General features: G+C 36.0%; 1 pseudogene; it reads left to right on the top strand.

Moving 5' to 3' along the window:
• The first annotated feature begins 498 nt into the window (after window positions 1-498).
• Window positions 499-14638, top strand: part of LOC142439924 (RNA-binding protein PNO1 pseudogene) — a 40464-nt pseudogene continuing 26324 nt past the window's right edge.

The following is a 14638-nucleotide window of genomic DNA, read 5'->3' on the forward strand; positions in this document are numbered from 1 at the left end:
AGCCTGGTTCAGAATCCAGATATAAGGAAAAGCGAACAAGTATTTCCATAGTATCCACTTATATTGGACATAGACCACACTCGAAGAAAATTAATTGTGTCAGAACTGTGACATCAGTAAGATGTTGCATCCCAGCCTAATATTATTCTTTAATGGATGCTTATAACTGATTGAGTGTGATGACACTGTGAGAGCTCAGGTGATGGGGGATTGATAGATGTTAATTGCGAAATCACTGAGAATCCTGGCTCAGCCAAATGAACACCTAAAATAAATAGTCACAGAGTGGAAAGCATTCAAAAATATAACTGGACTAGAGAAGCCTCCACAAAATGGTGTAGATGGAGTAAAGATTTTAGGACCTTTGCTTACTAATAGAACACAGAACAAAATTAGGAAAACAGCTACAAATATTGATTACTTATCAGAGTGTGAGATGTACAGTGAATGAATCTAGGAAAGCAAGAAGTTGTCAAAAATGAAATGGAATGAGTAAAGATGGATAGCCTGGGCATTTGTGACCTAAAATGGAATGCTACTGAGCATGGTAAGTTGGATCATCATAGGATTTACTACATTACCATTGATAAATTCAAAAGAAATGGCTTATTATTTATCTTCAAAAAGATCATTCAAGATCTGTCTTGAAGTACAATGCTACCCGTGATAGGGTATTATCAATATACCTACAAAGAAGTCTAGTTAATAAAACTATTATTCAAATTTACTCACCAACTATTGAAGACAGTGATTATAAATTCTTAATCGCTGTATCAATGTCTTATCAAACATATAATCCATATGTATTGATAAATGACACTCAAATGTCTCATAAACACGTAAAAATGCACACAATCAGTAGCCATCCAGGAGATGGAAGTGAAAACTACAATGAAATACCACCTTACACCAATATTGATAGTCCAAATAAAAGACAAGAAACAGTAAACAACAAATGCTGGAGAGGATATGGAGAGACTGGAACTCCTACACAATCTTGTCAGACTTGAAATACATAAAACCACAAAAGAAAGTTATATGATGCTACCTAAAACAACTGAGAATCTAAATCCCATCCGATCGAGCAATACTGCTACTGGAGATATACCCCCAAAGAAATAAGACAAAAAAATGAATGGATGTATGTTCTTCATATTAATTTCAGCACAGTTCACAATAACAAGAAACTGGAAGCAACCCAAATGGCCAGCGATAGAAGAATGGATAAAGAAACTATGATACATACACACAATTGAACACAGTGCCTAGCTCAAAAGAGTGATGAAAACATGAAACACCGCATGACATGAAGGCCTGGGCATCATTAGGCTGAGTGCAGCTGGTCAGTCACAGCAGGACAAATAGTGTATGCTCTCACTACCATAAGAAAAATACCAAACAACTAAACATTGGCACCAATCTCCAAACAAAGGAGTAGACCTTCTGTCTTCTGACCATGAACCACACATCACCCTCCTTATTCACACATGTTTAGAATTTGAGACAGTAGATCTCACCTCCACTGGAGTCACCCCATCTAGAGGAGAAAAAAAGGGGTAGGCATCCATTTGATGCCATGCAATATTGAGACGGGAGTGAGAAGTGGAAAGTCAAATCAAGATTGGAGCAGAGGAGCATCCCAGGTTCAGGGAAGGCATTCTCGCTTCTATTGGTGAGCTCATGGACAGGTGTAATTCACATCTAGAAGGGATGCTGAACAATAACATAGAAGTGAAGGGGAGACTAAACCAGACTGTGTTCCTGGTTAGACACTTTTGACTTAGTTGCTATCCAGTCCTTGGTGAACAATATTCTATAACAATGTGCTACAAACTACAAGGACCTTAGACACTGTCCTTCTGGGAAACATGACATTCCTCATAGGTTACACTAAAGAATGCAGCCTGGACACCACAGTTCCTGACTGGGATTAACCTAAAAATTACCTGTATCCCTTGAATTTAACACTGAAATTTCTTGGCGTGAGAAGAAACAGAGGAAAGCCACTGCAAAGCTGTAGAATTGGTGGTCATTGGACCTTGGTCAGGATGCCTGGCTTTGCAGGCATCCAAAGAAAGGAGGCCCAGAACCACCAAATATTAAATATTTTAATATTATCTTGCTTTAATATGACATGCATTGATATGATGCACAAGTTCCTGCCCTTGGAAGTGGATGTTCCTCGAAATCTTCCCCTAGCAGCAGCCCCGATGATTAATATAAACAGGAGCTCAATCTCTACAGATCAACAACCTCTGGATTAAAGTTCAGACCTGAGATATATTTGCATAAATTCCTTCTCTCAACAATTTGTTGAATTCTATGCCATTGGATAAGTTAACAACACTATCAATGGAATTGCTTCATGAACCAGGGGAATGATTGATAATATCCTTTGTCAAAAACGATGAGTCCTCTAAAGTAAGCCAGTGGCATGTATAACTCATGCACAATAAAAGGATTCTGCAATCCCACTTAATTTTAGCTCCAATCCAAGACCATTTCATTTTTATGATGTGCTCTGCTCTAAGCTCACCCTCATGAAGACACAGATTACTGAAGAAGTGATTGCTATAGCAAAGTGTGGTGAAGAAAGCAGGTGGTGCCCAGCTATCAAAATGAATAGCACCTGGGTTCTTAAATCCTGGTTTTCGAACTAGTAGCCTTCTAAGCGAGGCTTCAACTAAGTAATATTTAACTAAGATTACATGGCATAAATACATCAGCCTGTGTGATTTAAAGATTATAAATAGCAAATATGAAAGAAAGGTATAAGAGCTTAAATTGTGCACACCCAATTTTCAGAAGGCTATGACTGACAATTGGTACCCAAAATCCATCTGTAAGGTAGGTATGAGGATCTAGCTTCTGGTGTATCCCTTGAAGCATCTTCAAGGGATACAAATAACCTTTGCTATCATACAGTCTATTGGAAATGGGATTATGACAGATGGAACTATGGTATGATGTGATAGCTGGTCATTTGATGTCCTTCTTGACCCATTCTATATTTATTCTCATTTTAGACATTTCTTGATTTTTTTCTTTCAGAGGTTTTTACTCTGGTTTATTTTAAGCTTGCCAGTGGTCTTTTCTTATTTATATATATTATATATACATACATAATATAAAAACATTTTTTCTTGTATGTTTCCTCGCTCATGAAGCACTTAAGGGGCAGATGTGAAGAGGCAATAATGAAGTAATGGCTTATGGGGGATACAAGAGAGGATGGTTGAAATGAAATGGGGAACATTATTGTAAGTGATATTTCATGCATTATTATTACACTTTAGAAATTGCTTTTGATCATTGTTACTAATATTCTCCCAGGAATCTTTAGCAAATTTATTATTCCAGAACTAACCAAATACCTTAAACTATTAACTGTTTGGGAATTGTTCCTGGATGTGTATTTGCATTCTATGTTGACATCTTAGAACAAATTTTAACAAAGCACAATTATATTCTCACTGAAAAATAAAATATATGCAAAATAACTTGGTAAATGATTCACGTTCCATAAATATAAGTGCATGATATGAGTGAAGCTAACCCATTTCTTAGAACCCTCTTGTCAGATGAGAAAATTCATTGTCATGAAGTAGACTTTGACTTGCAGTGACCCTATGGCATGGAGTTGATTGTTCCACATCGTTTTCAAGGCTGTAAATCTTTAGAAAGGCATGCTGCCACGTGCTCCCACGTGGCAGCTGGTGAGTTGGCACTGTCCGTATGCTGGTTAGCCTGCGAGCACTTGAGTCCTATGCCAGTAGGGCTCCTTCAGCACCTTTGCAATCACGGCTTTAAAATGAAATGATACATAGCTTTCCTCTTGGGAAGTGATTAATCTAGATGAGCTATGTAATTTTAGCATGAAGGCTAATGTAGCTTTAACCTATAGCTGGTCTTTGTTCAGGAATATTCATTTCTTCTTCTTTAAATGTGTTGGCTGACACTCTTGATTTCTCCTTTATATTGTTAAGCTTTCCTGGAAGCTGACTAGAGTCTTCATAATCCAGAAAAATGTTACATTTGACTTTTGGGTTTCAAAACAAAACTGCCCAGGGTCTGGATTTTAAATATCAGTTTCTTTGGATACCACTTTTCTCATGAATTAGATATTTTAACTTCTAGAGGTTTATCCTGAAAGCTAGTTTTCCTGGAGGCCATTTTATTTAAACCAATAACAAATGAAATACTGTGCTTTTGTAGATGGAAAAATATATGTAATTCAAAACTTCTATACTTTTAATTTTAGCATATCATTTTGTCTCTGATGTAAGATGTGTAAGAACAGTGAACATTACTTCTATTCACAGACACAAGCTACATGATATTTCTCATAAACCTCTCTTCCCATATATGTCCCTTTTTAGGTTTAGGAAATGTATAAAGCTAATTTTTGAAAAAATTATTGTTGTAAAATATATAATGCACCATTTGATAAGTTAATATTTTTCATTTACACAATTTGGTGACATTGACAAGAAACATGTTGTGTAACCATCACCAATAACCATTGCTAAATTTCCATCCTAATAATCAGAGATTCAATGTTTTCTAAAAAAAATGGTTCTCATGTTGTACCGCCCTCTCCCCTCATTAACTGCTAATCAGCTGTGGACTTTTGATTGGGTTGATGGGAGTCTTTCTACTCGTGGTCCCTTTGCTGGGTCCTGCACCAACTCTGTGACCTCTGGAATATTTGAACCTATTGTTGAGGCTATTTTATTCAGCCCTATCTTTGAGGGTTTCTCTTATCTTTGTGGCGTCTCCACCTTCAAAAAAGTATTGCCTTGTCTAAAGATTAGTCATTCCTGATGATATTTCCAAAGTGCACAAGAACATTCGGCACCATCCTGGCTTCTATGGATCTTTACTATTGGGCTTTTCCCAAAACTGCTCTTTAGTCTTCTAGAAGTTCATGAAATATTCAGTATTAAACTCTAGCTATTTTATATAAGTAGGAATAGACAATATGTCTCCATCTGTGATCGAATTGCTTCACTGGACATATTTTTAAGGTTCCTTGATAGGGTAGTAAGTATCAGGATTTCATTTAATTTTATGTCTGAGTAAGACTCCACTGTATGCATATACTACTTTTTTTTTGACTCATTCACCTCTTGATGGACACCTAAAGCTATTCTGTTATTTGGAAAATATGAAAGGCTCTACAGTGAATACTAACATCCATCTGACTGTTAGTGTCAGGTTAACAGGTTGGATTTTAATAAATTTCTTCAGTTTTAGCTCATGTCTAGTTTCTGTATAAGAATTTATATAGGTCTTTTTAATTGTGTGTTACTTTTAATGACTTTTGTCATTCTTTTACGCACACATCCATACATGCTCTAAGTTACTTTTGTGTTAAGGTTTCACACACAATCTTATAGCTTTACCAGATGATCAATCCTATACATATACGATCTATGATAGTATCAAACTTGCCCCATAATTTTAGTAATTTCTCCTCACATGAACAGCATCCCAGCTTTAAGGCAAAGAAAGCATCATACTAACGTCATCCTGCAAAGAACAAAGAGGTGCCTCTATATAACTAAATATGACACCCAATCCCTCATCACATCCACTCCTTAACCAATTTCTACCGCTTTCACGATGTAGGCAAACTACTGAGAGTGCAGAATTTACAGAATGATATAACTCGGTGAGCATGAGATTGTGGGCTTCAATTTGTTTTTTGCAAGGATTGGTAATCTCCCAAATCTTGATACGCATATTTGGAACTATTTGTTAGACTAGAAAACTTATTTGTGTAGTCTTATCTGGACATAAGACAACATTGCATGCCATTTATTTTAGGAGATATTAGTCATTTGTTGAAACATTTTTCCTAGAAAACTCTTTAAAATATGAGTTTCCAAATTAGAGTGTGTTATGAATTACTGAGTGAATTTCATAATGGCAAAAATGCATCTGCAGGATTCTGGCTACCATCAGAAAGTGCCACGTGGTTGCTACATGAAGGTGCAGCAGAGAGAGTGAGAGTGGCTCACCTCTTCTGATGGTAGAATCGAGACAGAGAGTTCCCAAAACCCTTATGATTGGGCCACGCCCACAAGGAGACATCTTCAGGCTGTGACCTTCCTGGCAGCCTAGACTCCACCCCTTCTTTCTTTTATCAAGTTGACATGAAATTGTGTTAACTACCACAGCCCTCTACCTTACCAAGCATAATGCCTTTCTTCAAGGACTGGTCTCTTCTGGCAACATGTCCAATGTGATTGTTATATAGTCTTACCATGCTTGCCTCTAAGGAGTATTCAAGTTGAATTTATTCTAAGACATTTTTTGTCATTTTGGCAGTACTTGATACTGTTCATAATCTTCATCAGCACTATTATTCAAAACCAGGAATTCTTCTTCAGTCTTCCTTATTCAATGTCCAACTTTCACAAGCAGGTTGTTATACAGAGGTTGCACAATAGTATTTGTTAAAATACTGCTTAACATTCAGCCCCAGCTACTTACTCACTGGTATATCATTGTTTTTAACGGTAAAGACAAAGCCACATAAATCTTTAAGCAGCCTCTACGTTGGTGTGACAAACATGTTGTCATTATCTTCTGGACCTGAAGGGTCCCCTGGGAAGCCAGTGAATCCCTTAAAGATGGAGTTTGCCGTTGGTTGAAACCCCAGACTCAGTGAGAAGTTGTGTGGTAGAGAGCAAGTAGTAATACTTAGGACTGGTATTCAGTTCTCTGGCTTACTGAGTGGGTGCTCTGAGCATCGGGGAAGTTGGACAAGTTGTGGGTTTCTTCTGGGCACTTAATTCAGGGTTCTGTGTTTGCTGGCCCACCGAACCTAAGCTAAATTCTTCAGGGTTGAGGTCAATAGCAGAACGGCATGATTTTGGGCTTTTGTTGGCAGCAAGTGCTTCAAGTTATCCACTTTCAGGGAGCAAAATTGTGTCGTTCACATATTGTAGGATGTTACCAGACTTGACAGAACTCTGTAACATGCCCAGGTAAACAATTCAAACCTAAGCATTTCTCATTGGCATCAAACATCTTAACTTCCTTAATAAAACTTTTAATCATGAATTGTGTATGTGTGCATTCTGTGTTTCTATTGTAATAGAAATTAAAGCCTTGAGATCAAGGAGAGAGTTGAAATAGAAAAAAATATTAAGACAATTTTCAACCATATTTTCCAACTATTGTTCTTTTCTGTTCGATTCTAACTTTTGCATTTCAATGGCCAATAATGAACAATGCCTCTTGAGCACATGTTTGATCAATTTTAGACTGATGGCAATTTTACTCTTCAATTTTGGCATTACTTGATTTGAATAACAGTGGTATTGGAATAAGGTATTCACATTCCTTAAATGTGAATAGATAAAATTCTATTATAGCATTGTATTTCAAAATAGATCTTAAAATGTCCTTTACTACTATGAATGAAATGCAATAATGGTGACGACAAGTAGATGCCTGGGTAGACATACAGGCTGAACATGTATAGGAGGGAGACTGGGAATATAAATGTGGCAGTCACACAATCACTTGTCAACTTGAGAAGGGGTGGAGTCTAGCCTGTTAATCAGGCCATGACTAGTGTGTAGGGAGGGTCTTCTCTTCAGGATTCTGGGAATTCTGGTCTTCCTCCCTGGAGGCAGGATACACACTCACTCTCTGTTTTGTCTCCCAGCTGACAAGGCACATGGAGCAACACTGATGGAACCAGAGCCCTGGAGCTGGGGAACCATGTGGAGACCCTGCCATCACTGAGATGCTTCCACTGCCATTGAATCCAGTAGACTTTCTACCCACTGGCCTGTGATCTTCCTGCATGTGGCGTTATTGCATGTTTTGCATGAGTCTGAAGGGGAAGTCATAGACTGGTATTGGACAGATGGGCTAAAATCAGACTTCTGGATTTGATCTGTACTGGGATGTTTTCTTAATATACAATTACTCCTTTAGACAAAGCTCTTTACACATGTATGAGTGTCACTAGATTTGTTTCCCTAGTCATCCCAGACTAACACAATACCCACAAATCTCTATAAGTTTGACAGAGATTTTTATACATGAATATTTATAATACTGAAATGTAAGTCTCTCTGCTTATATAAAGAAGAATGTGGTGTCAGGTTTGGGGAAAGTTTATTAAAAACCTGAGATCTGCAGATGACACAAATTTGCTAGCTGATAGTGAGGAGGACCTGAAGCACTTGATGATGAAGATCAAGGATTGCAGCCTTTGTTGTGGATGACAACTCAGTGTAAAGAAAACCAGAGTCCTCACAACTGGATCGACAGGTAGTATCATGATCAATGGAGGAAAGATTGAAGTTGTCAAGGATTTTGCCTTGCTTGGATCAGCAATCAATGCTCATTGAAGCAGCAGTTAGATCGGAAGCACAAGACCTCTTTAAAATGCTGAAAGGCAAGGCTACTTTGAGGACAGGGGTGTGACTGACCCAATCACCTCATTTGTATGAAAAAGATGGACATTGATTTAAGAATACTGAAGAAGAATCAATGCATTCTTAAACTATGATGTTGGCAAAGAATTTTGAGTGAAGTCTGAACTGTAAAAAGAACAAACAAATCTATCTTGGAAGAAGTACAGCCAGAATTTGCCTTAGAGGCAAGATTGGTGAAGTACTGTTTCATGTAATTTGGGCATGTTGTCAGGAGAGACCCAAGCTTAGCGAATGATATTATGCTTGGAAAAGCGGCGGAGCAGCATAAGAAAGGAGGCCCCTCAGCAAATAGATTACCACTGTGCTTGCAACAATGGTCTCAAACTCTCAGAACAATTGTGAGGATGAACAGAAGTGGTTTGTTCTAAGAAGTGGTTGGTTCTGTTGTACAGGGGGTGGATATGGGTCATAACTAACTCAAGGTCACTCAGCAACAACAAAACCCAAATCATCCTGAACCAAGGACCGTATATTGCCTGATGACCACTAACAACTCCTATGGAAGGGATCACATTGCATTAGAAGAACCTGAATAAAAGTAGGAGAAAATTATGGAACAAAATTAAAAAATAGACCAGGTTTACTGATTATATATAGACTGGCGATACACTTAAAATTGTGGTGCTTATCCCCCCCTTTACATGTAGAAAGGGCGTTACTCCCATGCCTCAATATTCATCTAAAGAAAGGACAAGTTTGTGGGGGTGGTGGGTAATTCCTTGGAATGGTAACGAGGTCAACAGTTAGAACTCATGAGCTACTCTGAAGGAAAAAAAATAGGCTTTTCTGTTCCTCTAAAGATTTATAGCCTTGGAAACCAGGAAAATTCTATTTTGTCTTAAAGGATAAAAATGATTCGGAATCAACTCTGTGATTAGGGGGGATGATAACACCACTGAGGTTGACACACCATAAAAACAATCAATAATTTCTATCAAAAGTGCATATTCACCCAAGGACAAAGTCTGGAAAGTTTAGGAAAGGAAGAGTAATGAGGGAAAAAAAAGAAAGAGGGAAGCGGTTTATGTAATTTTATTTTCTGGGGATTGCAATCAGTGGGATGAAACAAAATGTGTATGACTTGCTATACAGAAAACTGATTTGTTCTGCAAACCTGCACCCACCTTACAATCAAAAGATTTTCAAATAGAATAAAATATAATAAATAAGTATTTGTTTAAAATTGAATGAGAACTTATAATAATGAAACTGTTTGTTATTTTTAATCCTATGGATAATTATTTTTTTCCATACACTTTTAATATCTATCTCCAAACAAAATTTCTTTCAAAAATTAAAATCATTAGTCTCTGACATTCAAAGACTACTACATTTTGTATCTGTGAAAGACATTTTTTTTTGTTGCTTAAAATCGTGTTCACAATTAAGCTTATGTCAGTAGCAGTCTTATGTCTTATACCATGTTTAAATAGACTTCATATGTACCACACCACAAATTCAGAATTCTTTGTATCTGTTTCTCATGAACACTTATATTTTGAGATCTAAATCTAATTAAATAATACAATTTTTATTATAGGAATAATTACATGGGTTTAAATTCATTAACTAAAAAGCTTCTGTTGGGAATAATTTAATTACACTAAGAAATGTGCAAGACAATAAGCAATTAGAAATGCTTTAAAAGACCTAAAAGTAAAAGCCTGACATTGAATCTTTTCCCCCAGCCAAAATATAGAAATATATGAACTGGTATATTCTACTTTGAGATTTTAAGTTTCATTCCTACCCTACAGAATTGAACCCCCCGCTATCCTGTCAGTCTGTCTGACAGTGGTGGCTGTGTGTTACTGTGATGCTAAATCTTTGTCACTGGTGTTTCCACCTCTGTTGGAAAGCACGCTAAATGTGACTATGGAGGTGCTCTTTTCTTAAAGCAGAGGCAACCATGGTGATGTGAACAATGTAAAGCCTGTGAGAGAGGAGACTTTGAAATTTTCATTTGTTGTTGAGGAAAACAGCTGCAACCATCTACTAATAATCAGAACTTGGACTATGAAGTATGAATCTAGGAAAATTTGAATTTGTCTAAATGAAATGGAATGCATGAAGAGCAATATTCTAGACATTCTAGACAATCGAGTCATAGAAACTCTCCTGTGGGTTGTTGTATATTCAACTGTTTATGAGATATGAAGGCTAGTCTTTCTGCAGAGGCGCTGCTAGTGGTTTCGAACTGCAGACCATGCAAGATAGAAGCCCAATGGGTAACCACTACACCACCAGGATTTCTCATATCTTAGACAATAGGGAACTGAAGTAGACAGGTGTCAGTCATTTTGAAATAGAAAAACCTATGGTTTACTCGGCGAGGATTAATAAAGTCAAAGGAATGACTTTGCATTCATGATCAAAAGGGACATTTCAAGATATCTTTGGAAGTACAAGGCTATGGTGATGGGTTATATCAATCTGTCTTCAATGATATCTAAGCCATATAGTACGACTCAAACTTGTGCATCAACCAAAAAAGCGAGTGAGGAAGAAACTGAAGAACTGTATCAACTTATTAGTTGAAATTTTAATCCAAATATTCCATATCAAATATCTTTTGAAAACAAATGGTGACAATACACATGGGCTATTCCAGATGGAACTCACATAAATCAAATGGATACCAGCGTGAAGAGATGATGGAGAAGTTCAATATTAACAGCTACCATTAAGTCAGGGTCTGAGTGTGGAACAGATCATCTGTAGTTCTTATGAAAGCTCAGGATAAAGCTGAAGGAAGTGGAAACAAATCCATGAGAGACTTGCATCTCTCAAACCTGAATTTTAAGAACATCTCCAGAAGAGATTTGATGCGTTTAACACCAATGAAAGAATAGCTGATGAGCTATTGGATGACCTCACCATCATTCATGAAGAAAGCAAAATATTGCTTAAGAGACAAGAAAGAAAAAAGATCAAAATGCATGTCAGAAGAGACTCCAAACCTTGCACTTGAAGATAGAGTAGTTAAGGCAACTGGAAGAAATTATGAAGTAAAAGAGCTAAACAGAAAATTGCAACGTGCAGCTCACGAAGACAAAGTAATCCATTATAATGAAATGTTCGTACACAGCCCTAGAGTTTGTGAAGGAGGGTGGGCGGGGGAGGGAGGCAGAAGAAATGGGGAGCTGATATCAGGGGCCCAAGTGAGAATAGAATGCTTTGAAAATGATGATGGCAGCATATGTGCAAATGTGCTTGACACTCTAGATGAATGTATGGATTGTGATAAGAGATGTAAGAGCCCCCAATAAAAGTTTTTTTTTTCTTTTTTAAAGGCATATGCAATTTTTCCAACAAGAACACCATTTGGAAACTGGCTCATGATGCGGAAAGTCAGGGGAGGAAGCAAAGGAAGTCCTCTTTCTAAAGCAGTGGTTCTCGATCTTTCTAATGCTGCAACCCTTAAATATAGTTCCTCATGTTGTGGTGACCCCCCCCACCATAAAATGATTTTCATTGCTAATATAACTGTAATTTTGCTACTGTTATGAATCATAATGTAAAGATCTGATATACTGGATGTATTTTCATTATTACCAATTGAATATAATTAAAGCAAAGTGATTCATCACACACATGCAAAGAGAAAAAAAAAATCAAACCTCAAGTAGCCCTATAGAAAGATTCTAAGTTGAGTCTGACCTAGGCCATGGTACTTTCGATCGCCTCATATGTATGAGGATGTTGGAGAGTGAATAAAGGAGACCGTGGAAGAATCGGTGCATTCGAATTGTGGTGCTGGGGAAGAATCTTGAAAGTACCACATGCCGCCCAAAGGACAAATGAATCTGTTGTCGAAGAAGTAAGGCTAGAGTGATCTTCAGAGGCAAGGGTGGCAAGATTCCATATTACGTACTTGAGATGTATTGTCAGGAAGACCGCCACTGGAAAAGGCCATCATGTGTAATAAAGGAGAGCGACACGGAACAAGAGGAAGGTCCTTGATTCAATGGATTCACATAGAGGATGTGTGACTCTATTCCATGTTTATTCTCTTGGTTGTGGTTTCTAGTTCGTAATTTCCTTGAGGAATACAATAATTTTAGAGGAGATTTTATTCTCACTTTTTGCAGAGTTACCGTATCTTCCATATATATATATATATATATATATATATATATATATATATATATATATATATATATATATATATATATATATATATATATATATATATATATGCTGAAGGACTGACCTGGAAAACTCAAGAAAAATAGGAATTTTCAGCACTTTTCCATGACTTTCTTTAGTTTCCTTTTCCAATATTGTACAAGTCCCCTTTCATCCTGGATCTTTTACTCACTCCTTCCCCCATTTTGGAATTAATATTAAACTTTTAAGATTGCAGACAGGTTACAGTGGTGAACAGAGTAATGAATGTTACAAATGTGGGACTTTATTTATATTTATAGTTAATATTTCTTTATTAACTGAATTCATAATTTAACTTTTATTTTTTTCAAATATCATTTAGGTTTAAAAATTTATTTTAGAAATTAATATAATATTAAGAATGGAAAATATAGATAAATGAGCAATAAAATTTTACACACATAATACAGAATACAATGTCCATACAGATTAGGTTGACTTCTCATAATATCCACCAGTAATTGCATGAATTATAATAGTTAGCTATGGATAACTCTTTCAGGTCTAGTCAGTTATCCAGGCTATATTACTTTATCTCAAGGAGACAAGATGAAATGCATGTTAAGAATGTTTCTGAAATATTTATGAGACAAAGATGCAATACAGTGTTATTTCAGATCCAAAGCAGAATTAATAAGCAATCAAATGAATTATATTTTAGAATTTAGGATACTAAAATAGCAAAGTGTACATGAATATATATGATTTGCTGAAAATTCACAATTTATGATTGAAAACAACATTGTAGAACGAAGGGCAAACAAAAGCTGGTTTAACACAGAAAAAATAAGGATTGAATTACTAGATAAAATGTATATTACAAGATAAAAATTATATTAATCCATTGTATTTCTTAAATATTAGGAAAACAAATGCTCCTACCCCTGCCATGTAACCCATATATGTATATATATGTTTCTGATTTAATTATGAAAGTTGTAAGGTTTTGATATTATCAATGTACTTGCCATACTTTTTCATAGGCTGGGGAATTCAAAATAGTGTTCAGAATGTAGAGAATATATTATCATAATGCCATTTGTCATCCTATTTGTCAGATGCCTCAAACTTCCTCCCCTAAACACATACTTTGCTATTTACAGCAGCTAATATGGCATTCAATAAGATCAGGATTAATTCTGGGAATTAAAGTTGGTGAATAATATAAGAGATTTTGCAGCTGGCACTGTGTAGTCTTTTGTATAATTATAACTAATTTTGTTCTGCATTTAGGAACAAGTGTTTTATTTTTTCTAAATTATAAGAACTAAAAACAGTCCAGAATTGACAAGTCATGTTATTATATTCTTACAGACACTTTCTGAAAGTATTCTTCAGCAATAGGAGGAATTGAGTACACTAGTCCTCTAGGAAGCTTTATTTATGATTCTTTTGTGTCTGAAAGAAATTATGAATAGTGTTTTCCTCATTTCTTTCATTTTAAACTACATTTCATAAGGCTGGATAAGCATAATTGTTTTCCAGCTGTTTCTATGACTGCTTATTTCTTGAGCACAGTTTTTGCAGCGCTGATTTCTAATTCATGGAACACTCATTGCACATTGTACTTACTCAGTATGCATATTACGAAAGAGTCTAAATGGGTTCTGGAAAGTTTAGGTACTTAAAACTATGATGATGTATATTGATAATCTTTAAGATAAAGAAAAATGCAGCTTTTCAAATGCTGTCCTTTAATTTTCATGATTTGTCCCCTGGTGGGGGGACTCAAGTAAGGATAGTTTATATATTTTCTTAAAAGAACAAACGTTAAATACTTCTAACTCAAATAGTATAGATTTCACTGTGGTAGCTATAAGAACATTTTTTAAGTATATTGTTATTTCATAAAAATTTGCCATTCTTGAAAAAACAGTAAAGCATACTAATAATAATCATGATCATGCTAATGCAATTATCAGACCTAACCAGCATCATAAAATCAGCTAACATTAATTTGTTTGCTTTCAGTGAAGAAAAGTATAGATTTTGCTGCTATGTTTGTT

This window comes from Tenrec ecaudatus, chromosome 2 (genome assembly GCF_050624435.1).
Source record: "Tenrec ecaudatus isolate mTenEca1 chromosome 2, mTenEca1.hap1, whole genome shotgun sequence".
In the NCBI taxonomy this organism is placed as follows: domain Eukaryota; kingdom Metazoa; phylum Chordata; class Mammalia; order Afrosoricida; family Tenrecidae; genus Tenrec; species Tenrec ecaudatus.